This window comes from Globicephala melas, chromosome 17, assembly GCF_963455315.2.
Source record: "Globicephala melas chromosome 17, mGloMel1.2, whole genome shotgun sequence".
Lineage (NCBI taxonomy): Eukaryota > Metazoa > Chordata > Mammalia > Artiodactyla > Delphinidae > Globicephala > Globicephala melas.
In genome coordinates, this window is record NC_083330.1 from 13761478 (window position 1) to 13775355 (window position 13878).

At 34.5% G+C, this 13878-nt stretch overlaps 1 protein-coding gene across 1 annotated transcript in view; it reads left to right on the forward strand.

The window, feature by feature from the left end:
• C17H8orf34 (chromosome 17 C8orf34 homolog) overlaps nucleotides 1-13878 on the forward strand; it is a 344966-nt gene that overhangs the window by 259279 nt on the left and 71809 nt on the right.

Consider the following 13878-nt stretch of genomic DNA (forward strand, 5'->3'; position numbering starts at 1 on the left):
CAAGTGTCAGCAGGGTTGGTTTCTTCTGAGGCCTTTCTCCTTGGCTTACAGACAGCGCCTTCTCTCCGTGTCTCTGTCTTCGCATGTTCTTCCCTCTGTAAAACGTCTGTGTCCTAATCTCCTCTCCTTATAAATACACCAGTCGTTTTGTATTGGGACCCATCCCAGTGATCTCATTTAACTTAATTACCTCCTTAAAAATCCTATTTCCTATTAGTACACGTTCTGAAGTGCAGAATGTGTACTAGTCCTATTTAGTACACATTCTGAAGTACTAAAGGTTAGAACTTCAACATGAATTTTGGGGGAACACAATTTAGTCCATAACATTCTCTGATGAGATTACATTATTTGGAACATTATTTGGATCACGGGATTTGGTTGAGGGTACCACATTTTTCAATGGATTTCATAATAAAATTAATTTTACAATTACTGATGAAATTAATGTATCTTTGTTCATTTGTCTGCTTCTCATTGAAGCTTCCAGGCCTTATTTAAAATTTCTAATTTCTCTATTTTTCTATGTAGCACTTCTCAGCTTCTACTATACTATATGATTTACTTATTTATTGTCTGTCTCCTCCCACATAATATAAGGTCTATGAGGACAAGCATTTTTTGTGTACTTTTTTCGCTTCTGTATTCGTAGAAGAGTGCCTATATATAGTAGGCACTATATACCTATTATACAACAGAATAGTTATATGTTGAATAAGAGAAATTATTTAACAATAATTTCTTACCATGAGATGAAAAATATCTTACTTTCACTTATTATAAAATAATAGAAACTTAGAAATAGGAAGAAGCATGGTGGTCATCTAGTTCGGGATTTCTTCTCCCTTACCTCAGTATTCTGGCCTCCTATGCCACTTTCACCCAATGCAAGAACATCCATTTTATAGATAAGGAAATGGAAAGTCAGAGAAGTTTAGTAACTGGACCAAGATCCCAAAGCTAAAAAAAGCAGTGAGGTCAGACTCTACTCAATGCTCTGTGACGAACTAAATGGAAAGGAAATCTAAAAAGAGAAGGGTTATATGTATACAAATAGCTGATTCACTTTGCTGTACAGCAGAAACTAATATAACATTGTAAAGCAGCTATACTCCCATTAAAATTAATTTTTTTTCAAAAAAGCAGTGAGGTCACGGGCTTCCCTGGTGGCGCAGTGGTTGAGAGTCCGCCTGCCGATGCAGGGGACACGGGTTCGTGCCCCGGTCCGGAAGGATCCCACGTGCCGCGAGGCGGCTGGGCCCGTGAGCCATGGCCGCTGAGCCTGCGCGTCCGGAGCCTGTGCTCCGCAACGGGAGAGGCCACAACAGTGAGAGGCCCGCATACCGCAAAAAAAAAAATTTTTTTTTTAATTAAATAAATAAATAAAACAGTGAGGTCAGGAGTTGAGCACTAGTCTCCCTTCTACTGCACATTCTTGACAGTTCTAGTGCCTTCCTGTTTCTTTTATAAACAGATTATTCCTATTTGTTAGACATTTTCTTATATTTCTCACAATCACGTGTAACCATTGGTCTTAGTTCTACTCCTGAGGTAATAGTCCTTCTTCCACTGAACCGACCTCCAGATAGTAGAAGCTGTTAGAATGTCCCATCTGACACTTTTTCTCAGCCAAAACACAATCTGTTCTTTCAACCAATTCTGACATTGTGTAGTTTTCAAAGATTTCATTTTCCTCTGGATGCTTTCTCTGAACAGATTCTTGCTTGCCAAGTCCCCTATAAAGTGTGGGTTATGCCACAACCAAACGCAGGGTTTCAAATAATGTTCCCACATCATAGAGTGTAACTGAGTGTGCATTGATACGAATATTATATTCAGATTGTAATCTGGGTCTTTGTTCACTTTTTTTGAGGAACTTTCTGACATTTATAAACTTCAGTATGTCTTCATAATCTCATGATGATACAAGCATGTCATCCTTCAGTTTGGGATAATCTGTCATTCATCACTTTTTGCAAAGATTTTTTTCATCATCTGTGAATTCCACCAAAGCCTTATTCATATCTCAAAAGATACCGTTAAATTCTTTTTCTAATAATGTTCTAAAATCAAGATTTATCCTGTCCATAGTATTTAGCTTACTTAATAATACCTAGTAACCCAAAGAGAAAATAGTTTTTTTGGTCAAACTCCTGAGTGATTTCAAACTGACCTTTGGAAAGTTGCTTTCTTTTCACAGTGCTCACATAGTGTTTTTCTAATGCAGAAATTTGTCCTAAGCCAATTTAACTTTTCATTTATCACATTCATTAGATTTTGAATTCTTAAAAATTCTGTAATTCCATTTAAAGTCAAATGTAAATTTAAACATTTAATTTAGGGGTAAGTATGTGGAATATAAACAATAAGTGGATAAATAAATTAATATCAGGACCTTGACCATAGTTTCTAGATGGTAGCTGCTTTTATTATGAAGAAAGCATGGATTTAAAAAATTATGTCAGATTGATGATATTTTAGATGGAAATTCCCTAAATAATATTTCTTACAATTGTATTTTTGGTAAATCAAGAAGAAAATTGTGGCTTTATCTAAATATTAATGGAGAATTAGAGCAAAGCAGAACTTTTTTTTTCCTTTATTACCATAAGAAGTACAAAATACTTCAAAGCAAATTTTGAGTCATTTCCTGCAAAAATATAAACATGCCACAAATGTTGAAAACCATTTAGAGTAGTTTCAACACATGCTGTCTCTATTTGCTAACTTTCCATGTTGGGTATTGGATATTAATAAGTGGGTAACAGACTCTTGGAAACGTTTTTTCCCCAGTGGCTTAAGCGGTGTTTAAAATATTTTGTGAATATTTGAGTGAGGTAAAAGCAATATTTAGATTTACATTTTTATCCTCCCCCAAATAAGCAAATCATTCTTTTGGAATTTCCCTCTCTCCCTCCTCCTTTTCTGTTCTGGAATGTCTCAGCATTATCTACACCTTGTGAAGATTAAAGCTGGATTTGTCAGATAAATCTATTCACTAAAAATGAAACAACAAAAAGGAAGTCTTAGGAAGAAAATACAGAGCAGCAGATATTGATTATGACCTTTTAGTTCATAAATAGAGTACATAAACTTTTTTAGATCAATGATCCATAAAGACCTACTATCAATGATTCTTAAAATTTCACAGTTCCTCTAGTTTCTTAATCTTGGAAATTCTATTTTGTTTTGAAAGTATTAAACAAGTATGTGAGCATAATGGGAAGATGAAAAGATAATTAAGAAAGATACTTAGCATTCAATATCTTACTGTTTTTCTTTTTCCTTTGTAAGTCTTATTTATTTTATTCATTGGTCAATACTGACCAGCCCATCATAAGCTGACTCCTATAAGACTTTATGTAACTGGTCATCATTTCTTAGTTAAAGCAGAAGGAAAATTAAAAGAAGGACTCTTGTAGGGAAAGATTTCCTAAAATTCCTAGGAGTTACTAAAAGTTATATTTTTAGTACATTTTCCTTCTGAAGAGTCTTATCTGTTTGAGAAGATGGGTAAAACTAACTAGAATGATGGTAGTAGTAATGATAATGATATCACATATGTGTATAGCACTTTTTAATTGTTAAGCATTTTCACATACTCAATATCAGTCGTCTCTGAATTTCGCAAGTCCTATGACTTATCACTTAGATTTGACAACCCTTCTGTGATATATTCATATTTCCCAGTGTGCCCAAACTCTCACAGAACTTGTCAGGGTCCATACAATTATTAAGGCACTGGAGCCACTATTAAACAGCAGATGTAATGTAGAAAGAATAAAGTTAGGCCACTATCAGTAGCCAATATTAAAGATAGGATTATTTGTTAGATTAAGTTGATAGTGAAAAAGTGAAGTTTGAGGGACTAAATCATGAGACAGGTAAATTTTTATGAGAGCAAGTGATCATTAAATCTGGAGCATAAAAGACTACTAATCTTGCTTGTGTCCTTGACAATAGGAGTATGAGAAACCAGAGCAACATGACGAGAAGGGGATCTTAAAATTCAGAGGGTACTCAGAAGGAAAGGAAACAGGAAAATAATACATGTCTCAGAAAAGATTCCTTCGGCAAACTTGATGCAAAAGTTAGACTCAGGTGATTACAGAATCATCTTAGTAAAGTAGACGTCTACTTAGCTGGATTAGGGGTAAACTTTGATTACTTTTAAGCTTGACTTGGCAATATTAATTGTGCTTTCTGAATTAGTAAATAAACAAACCATGTTTTAAATTGATGTTCTAGGGACAAGTGATAGCTTTTTTTTTTTTTTTTCCCCACTCTTCAGTGATTCTTTCTATTTCTGCTCACAAATTAGCAAGGTTTGGACCTAATTGTCTGGAGTTGGAATTTCCCACACATACTGCATTTTCTCAAGATCCCATGGATATAAACTTAAAAAAGAGTAAATTTGGGTTAGATATAATATTCTTTTGATAACAACTGTAATTGAAAGACATGAAGATAAAGAAACACTTATGTGCATAATTCCAGTAATATACAACTGATGTAGAAATTCAGGAAAGAGTTTTGATAAGAAAGGCATTGTTTATAAGTGAATTTCTTTTTATTGGGTCGAATTAGGTAAATTGATTTTGCTAATTTAAAAATTTTATTCAGCCAGTGAAATAGGTCAGCAAAGAGTTCCACCTGTATTTCTATTCCCTGTCGGATTGTTAATTAGTACAGTGGAATCCTCTAATAACAAATCCGGGGTGCTCTTGGGAATTGTGTTAGAAGAATTCCACTACACTCAATGATCACTTATTGCTGAGACTAAAGGAAAATTTTGAAATCTGCTGAAATCATATGACTTTTACAATATGTAGGTTGCACAAATGCCTTTTACAATAGGTAGGTTGCACAAATGCCTTGTATTTCCTTGGAGATTCATTATTTTCTACCACTTCTTCTTTCCCAGATTGTTACCTCTTCTCTCATAAGGCATGCCATAAAAAGATTACATTTAAAAAAATTAAAATTACCTATGTATAAAAAAAATAAGGTACAAGGATATATTGTACAGCACAGGGAATATAGTCAATATTTTATCATAACTTTAAATGGAGTATAACCTGTAAAAATATTAAATCACTGTGTTGTACACTTGAAACTGAGGTAATATTGTAAATCAACTATACTTTAATAAAAATAAGATATAAAAAAATAAGATATAAAATTACAAAATTATCACTTAGACTTGACAAGCATTAAAACAATTGTCCCCATGGCTTTCCAGTATAAAATATGGGTATGAATTTTTAGTGGACTTTTAGACTATTTCTTTAACTATGAATTTTGATACTTCTACTTTCCACCTTGTTTCTTACTGATAGTGTTCCTCCCTACAAAAAACCCCTGCCATGAAAATTATGTCTGTTTCATCATCTTCACAACTTGACATTTTAAATGTTTTCAGTAAAACATCTTCAAAATTCTTTTTCATACTCAAGTATAATTTTATGATGAGTAAATTGTTGTACATATTTTATACAGTTTGTACTTCTATGTAAATTGATTTAAATAGCTGGCCAGTGGAAGAAATGTTGAATGTACAGGTTAATGAACAAGCTGCAATTTTTTCTTGCATTATATACCTAGCATGGAAAATAGGATCACAGCTAGCATTTATGGAATTAAGACTAAACATATTTCAATTTGTACTCTTGCAAAATAAAAAAAGAAAGAAATTAATGTTCATTATCATCTCACCAAGTAGAAATAATAAATTATGGTGGATTTCATCCCTTGAAATACAATGTTGACAAATTGCTGGCAGCTAATTGTAGTAATGGATTATCTGCTAAAGAATAGCAATTGGTACACATTTTGCTCAACCCTAAAGGTTTTTACTGTTTCATTTTCCTTCTATCCTGTAGAATTTTGCTTGGCTTTTGTCACTCACAGATCTAGGATGCCAATAAATTGCTTAAAACCAAGTACTATAGTCGGCAAGTTATCTAACCAAATTTTGGAATCTACTGGGATTTTTCCGTTTGACATTTCAGGTCTGTTGATTTCTAACACACTGATGGTGGAAATATTTGCCTAAACCTATGCAAATATTATTTTTTAAAACTTCTATGAATTTTAAAAATGTAAGTTCTAAATGTCACATTTGCACCCAAAAAATGGCCTGAGATGATAAAGCATGATGTAATGAGTGGTAAAACATTGACTATGGCTTTTGTAATTAATCAGTCTCTCTACATAATTTCACTGTTTCTCCATTAGTAAAATTATGAAATCATTTCTTGGGATCAGTTAAATTCTGAATTTTATTTTTAAGATAGTTGGGGAAGAAAGAGTGGCCTAATATGCACTAATGTAGATACAATTGATTTATAAGCCAATAATGCCCAAGAAGATGTATGTCAACATGCTATTTATGTCCTGAGGATTCCAACTCAGGACGAATCCATTAATTCTTATAAACATGATGGGCAAAAAAGAAAATGCATTTTGACATTTTCAGTATTTTCAAGTTATTGCTAATTCTTTATTAAAATGATTGCCCGCTACTGCAAATTTCATTTGTTTGGTATATAAATATACTGAAGCAGATGGAAAGCAATATGGATTTTTATGTAGTGAGGTAAAAACCTTATTCATACTCTGATTATGAACTGTGCAGCATGCGTGCTGAAATGGTCTCTTTGTGTGTGGAGCACAGGAAGTTAACATTCTGTCCCTTAGTGGGGATGGAAAAACATTAAGATCCTCACAGAAAGGTTTTCTCTTACATGTTCATCTTCTTCAGCTATAAAAACTACATAGATTACATTAAAACGATTGGATACAACGTGCTTTCCTAGAGAAAATTAAACATTGGTGGGCTTCCTTGCCCTCTCAACCACATTAATCTAATCAAGATCATTTTTTTGCCCTGTGATAAGAAGGGGCCCCATATAAAGTCTGAGTCTCAGGAGTGTGCGGACTCAAACTGAAAAAATATGATATATTCCTGCTATTATGTTGACATAATGATGTATATTAGAAGAACATTAGAGAAAAAGATTATTTTAGAAACTGTGCTTGAAAGGGTCATATTGAATGTCCATCCTTTTTTAAGATATTGAACTCTTTTTTTCTCTTTTCTGTGTATTGTACATTTCTAGAGAGATTTCCCAAAGTTAATAAAATATCAATATCAACATTAGATTTGCACAATATTTCAAAAATGAAATTTGGTATAACTTCCTATTATCTATGTTACAGTCTTCTTTATTTCAAATTTGTTTATTTTTTAATTATAAATATAATAGTATATATTATAAAATGTTTGGAAAATTCAGTAAAGAGTGTAGTTTAAAATCCAAAACCACAACATAAAAGATGAATTTTCACATTTTGTTTTATTTTTCCAGTATTTTTATGCATGTGTATCTGTAAATATCTCATATCATAATTTGAACTTTGGAAAATAGTCCGTTAGCAACTTTGCATCCTGCGTTTCCTTCCTTTACATAATTATAATAGTCTGACATAAAATTCTTTATAAACCTAGTTTTAATACCCACATATTTTTGCAGCCTTATCTGTTTTAGTATCTGTTAGACCAAATATCCTCATACCTTTTTAAAGTTTAAGACTTTTATTTTAGTGTCAAACCATAATACAGAGTTGTTATATTTGAATTAATGCTAGAGTTTTTGGTTGGATATTCCCAGTTAGTTTGTCCAAGGCTAATGGTGGTTGTGAAATGGATGGTCATGAGTTGTTGACAGATGTGTTGGGATCCAGGCATTCCAGCCCTCCTCTTAAATGCTTTGAGTCACATTCTGGTGCAAATAGTCGATTCCAGGTCCTGCTGTGTGTTGTACAAATATTATTTTGTATGTTTGTTTTTATGTGAAAAGGTATGGGAAACACTGAGATTTGGGGCTTAGAAGTAATGCTTGGAGATAACTGTGCACTAAATCATCATTAGTTTTCCTTAGGCTGGATTCCTAAAAGGGTCAAAGAATATGAACCATTTAAAAGTTCTTGACACATACCCCGAAAAAGTACATTTGCCCCTTTAACCAGGAATCTCCTAAACCCTTCCTAGAATTAAATATTCTCTTAAAATGTATAAGTGAATAACAAAAGATTCACAAAATTAATTTATCATACTGATAAATGTAATATGAAATATTTTTAGCCCATAAAGTTTGGTTTCTTTGTTTACTAGTAAATTTCTTTGATTACAAATTAACAAATTTTATGTATACTTATTAGACTCATGTATTTCTATTTTTTATGAATTGTTTTTTCTTGCCATCAGCCATATTTCTTTTGGGGTGTTTGTTTTCCTGTTGACTTGTATTTGTTATGCATAATGACTTGTTCTATTTTAGAGATGTAGTAAGTATTTTTAGTAATTTTTCTTTTGCTTTTTAATGTTTTTCATGATAGTTTTTCAATTTATTTATTTATTTATTTTTGGCTGCGTTGGGTCTTCATTGCTGCATGCGGGCTTTCTCCAATTGTGGCGAGCAGGGGATACTCTTTGTTGTGGTGCATGTGCTTCTTATTGCAGTGGCTTCTCTTGTTGCAGAGTATGGGCTCTAGCATGCAGGCTTCAGTAGTTGTTGCACGAGGACTCAGTAGTTGTGGCTCATGAGCTCTAGAGCACAGGCTCAGTAGTTGTGGCGCATGGGCTTAGCTGCTCCGCAGCATGTGGGATCTTCCTGGACCAGGGCTTGAACCCATATCCCCTGCACTGGCAGGCAGATTCTTAACCACTGTACCACCAGGGAAGTCCATGATAGTTTTTTTTTATTATACTTAAACTATTACTTTTCTCTTTCTGATTTCTTTCATTTTTTTAGACATAGCTTTCCCTCCCCAATATTAGGTATTTACCTAAAAGTTCTTTACATTTTCCCCTTAAATTCTTTAATCAATTTTGAATTTATTTTAGTGTTATTGTGAAGCAAGGATCTAACAATATGTTCTCAAATAACATGTGCAGTGTCATTTGTTTTTGAGAACCCATCCCTTTCTTATTTTGAATTTTTCCTTTTTATCTTAATTTACTAGGTATAACAATATCATAACTAATATTTATTTAATACTAAATTTTTGCCTGTTACTTTACACGCGTTATTCCTTATTGTTTGCCAACAGGTCTTAATTATATACCCAACTTATAGATGGGGAGACTTAGAGTTAGGGAGATATGATAACTTGCCTTGGGTACCTCAGTTGGTAAGCCAAGGAGCCAAGACAGCACCCCTGCCAGGTGGCCCAAATCCAGGGTCTGCCCACTTAACCACTCTATCATCTGGACAGTGGAGAGTTAGCTTCTGTTGACATGTGCACTATTTTTGTTTTAGTTATTGTAGCTCTACCTTTTTAGTACAAAGTAGATAAATCCCTCTTTTTCATTCTTCTTTTGCAAAATCAAAGAATTTAACCATCATACAATAACTAGCTGTTCTTTATCACAGTCCTGAAATGTGACTTCTTGTGTGATTTTTTTTTTAATATAGGTTTAGGATTTGGTTTTTCAAGAGAAGTTTGGTGTATCATTTGCCAGAGTACAGGAATCTACTCACCAGCCTCTGCAGATTATTTAGTTTGCTTATATAAAAAGCATTTTATCTAGTGATTTTTGCAGCATTTTTGAAACAAAGCTTAAATAGTTTTCACGAGAATGTTCTAAATTAGAGACGTAATAGCTATCCTCACTTCCAGTTATTTTGTTCAGTACATTGGGACATTTGATTCAGAAATAACACAACCGTCTTGGGAAAAAGGAAGCTGAGTAATTTGTAAGTAAATATCTCTCTATGATGTCACAACTGTAAAAAGTTATTCATATTTCTTAAGAATCATAAATCAGATGCCTGTGTTTATTTTATTTAAATATGAATTTCGGGAACTTGTCATTTCCTTTTTAAGTTTCACTGATTTTTTTTAATGTTTATTAAGAAAGTATTTGCATTCCAATAGTAAGAAAGCAGACATGTTGTAAAAGGCAATTTCTAGAAGAATCACTCAATCAAAGAAGAAACATAAAGAGTTTATTGCTTAAGGAGACAAACCTCAAATGATGTCAAGAAAAAAATAATTAAAAATTAGCAGACATTATACCTGGAGGCCACAAAAGTTGAGAAATATCCATGTAGAGTCTATTCTTCAAGAAGAGACAAAACTATCCCAGCTTGGAGAACCTGCCGCCCTAGGACAATAAAATGAGAGCAGTCAGTACTCAGATCTTGGATGTGCAGATCATTTATCTCTTTCAGGGATACCATTTCCTTACACTTGTCTCTTCCTTGTGGTCCCACCCCTTGAGACCATTAGTGATCAACTTGGGGGAAATCAGTAATGCTTTGGTAGATTAGCCTCACTGCATTGCCTTCCTGGTGGATCACAGAATGAAAGAACGCTCCCTGACTCTAATACTTGTAGTCCTTTCCATGCCCAACGTGTCTTTCACCTCAAAATCTCTTCTCTTTTCATCTCTTTCTTCTGGCCACCACCCCTACCCTCAGCAGAAACTTCTTCCTACAGAATACCACCACTGTTTCTCCCAGTCTACTAATCTAGGAAGCTGGGAACTATCCTAGATCCCTCTGTCTGCTTCAACCCTGGATCAGGGCAGCCACACTCACTATCTTAACATCTCTGCACCACGCTGCTTGAATTTCTTTGCCTGCATGAAAGTCCAACCCAGAAATTCTCATCTGGAGGATAGTGGACTACAAATCCTCAAGGGGTCCAGGCCTTCCTGCTTGAGATTCACTACTATCAATGTTAATAAACATATGGAAGGGGAAATGAGAATGGCTAGCAACTCTCAGACTGTATCCTCTTGAGAGCAGGGACTCTGGCTGTAACCATATGAAATGCTTTAGCTTTACCTACATTAACTTATTTAAAATTGTATGAGCCCTCTGTGAGGTAAGTTTATCTCCATTTTTAGATGGAGAAACTAAGCCTTACTAAAGTAAGTAACTACAACTAATGGTGGAAATGTGATTGGAACCTGCTATAGACTGAATGTATGTGTCGCCTCAAAATTCATATGTTGAAACCTATTCCTCTAACCCCCAAAGTGATGGTATTTGGAGGTGGGGCCTTTGGGAGGTGATTAGGTCATAAGGGTGGGGTCCTCTTGAATGGGATTAGTACCCTTATAAAAGAGACTCTGCAGGCAACTTGATCTTGGACTTACCAGCCTCCCAAACTGTGAGAAATAAATTTCTGTGATATATAAGCCACTCAATCTATGATATTTTGTTAAAGCAACCTGAACAGCCTAAGACAGAACCCAAGTCTGTCATACTTCAAAGCCACAGTCACCCACTCTGTGGCACTACGGGGATTCAAGTAATCACTTTTCCCTCTGTTTTTGGAGGCTGAGGAGCATGTACTGTGCTATAGGGAGCACTGTTCTGGGCTCTGCTCCCCTTCAACTAGAGCAGTTCCAGTGTGACCGCCCTAATACATAAGGTTTGGGTGTAAGATTGTTTCAGAAATAAGAATTACCCTGCTATAAATGAACTTTGAAAATTACTGTTCAGATTATTCAGAAATTGGAGTATTTACTCTATTTCCTTATAGAGCACTAACATTAACATATAGCTCTCTGTTCCTTTTGCATCATGTTTTGTCTTTTTTCTTAAGCACTTTTAGGGCTCAAGGATTGAAAGAATTATAAAAGCTGTTTTTCTTACAAGGAAATTTATAAGAGATTTTGAATGCCTTTAAGGTCCTAGAAAATCATGTTTTGTTTGGTCAAGTAGCAAACACATTCAGTTATATTAAGCAAAATGCTATTAACCTTTTCAAGACTGATAAAATTAGACAGGAAGCTGCAGTTACAATTTCTTATTCTTTAAATCATTTGCAAGAATATCTGATTAATTCAGTCCATACAGATTTAATTAAATATTTGACTGCATCTTTGAATTGCTCCTCAACTTGAGAGAAAAGAAATAAAACCCCATAAATGCAATATGTCATTAATAACTTAAAATTGTTGAAAATTCATGAGGAAGTGTTTTATACTCAAGGGCTGACCCAAGCCAATCTTATCACTTTCACTTTTAACAGACATTAAATTTTAACTATATTACTCCTAATCCAAATTTGTAAAACACCAAATTTCCACTTCTCTCTCTTTTTGTGAGACTGCTTAACTATTTAAATTCTGTCCTGGGAGGTGGATTCTACAGAATGAAGTTAGTTCATGAACTTTGATTCAACAACACCTCTTTCACATGTAGGAAAACCTCCTTATTCCACTGTTGACTGTTTTTCTGCTAGACAAGAGAAGACTGATGTTCTCTATTTCTTAGATGAGTGATTTTTTTTCATACAGCTGTTGACATAAAAAGAAAGCAAAGAAACTTAATAAATCATCTTTTGTATATTGGAAATTCAAGTGTAACATACTCATTTTATCTGTGGTTTTTCAGTCTTTGCTCAGCCATCATGTTCAAATGTCAAATAAATAGTCAACTTTTGATGTGTTTTCACACAGTCAGTGAAAGAGACTGTAACAAGGCAAACTTTGTCTTTATACATCTCTGTGGCTGGGTTTCAGAAATCAAGAGCTAACATTCATATGTGCATTTCAGTTTATAAAACACTCTTACATTATTCCAACAATCCTGGAAGTAAGTACTGTTGTTATCCCCATTTTAAAGATGTGAAAAGAAGCTCAGAGAGAATAAGTTGCCCCAAATCACATAGAATTAGAATTTCTTTAGGTATGTTCTGAATGTCCTGTAGAATTTTAGCAAATAGATGGCAGTGTGGCTTGCAAAAATCATCAATCAAATTATTTTAACTGTGTTTTGATATCAGTTCGGAGATTTCTATGGTATGGTTTCTGTGATTATCAACATTGAGATATTTTTTACCAATAATATAATAAAGGAGAAAATAGAATTTCTATCATAATGAGTCATATTCATCTCAAGATATTCAGCACCTAGCACAGTGCCAAGAGGAGGAGATGCTCAGTTAATGCTTGTTGGATTGAATTGAAGGAGGAAAAAAATCACTCTGGAATATTTGGGTGTGCTTTCATTCATTAGCCACCTTTTCCAATCGGCTATTATCCTAAATAGAATATCATGGAGTACTTCAAACATAACATCACAACTCTTTTAACTGCACTTAAAGCTGCAGCTCTTCTGTCTTGGGTACCTCCCAGTTTGCTGGAGCCTATGGCCTTGGCTGATGTGGGTCTGAATAATTTCCATTTTGTGACCTTTAATCTCTTTTGAAGTTTCTCCTTTTATCTAATTAAATAATGATACTTCCTAATCAGATGTTTGAGTATGATGTGATATTATTATTACTATTGTTGTAGCTATTATGTCAGTATAAATATAAGTAATGGAGTCGTGATCAGGTTGGCAATGGAAACCAGGAGGTCCCAATACCTCCAAGACATGTCCTTTATTCTAAAACAGGCTTGGAAAGCATTCCCTGACACAGAATGCCCTTAAAACTATCTAATTTGGGGGCTTCCCTGGTGGCGCAGTGGTTGAGAGTCCGCCTGCCGATGCAGGGGACACGGGTTCGTGCCCCGGTCCGGGAAGATCCCACATGCCATGGAGCGGCTGGGCCCGTGAGCCATGGCCGCTGAGCCTGCGTGTCCGGAGCCTGTGCTCCGCAACGGGAGAGGCCACAACAGTGAGAGGCCCGCGTACTGCAAAAAAAAAAAAAAAACTATCTAATTTTGAATTCTTATGAAAAATAAAATGATCTGTATTTGCAACCCCTTTACCTATTGCTGCCTTCTTTCTGTCCTTAGTGGAAACCTAATACTCTCCCAGACATTTCTTCACCATTTCTTCTCATCCTTTCATGCAAATACTCATTGTTTTCTCATATCAGTTATAAGAGGCAATACTGTGTTTATCCTGG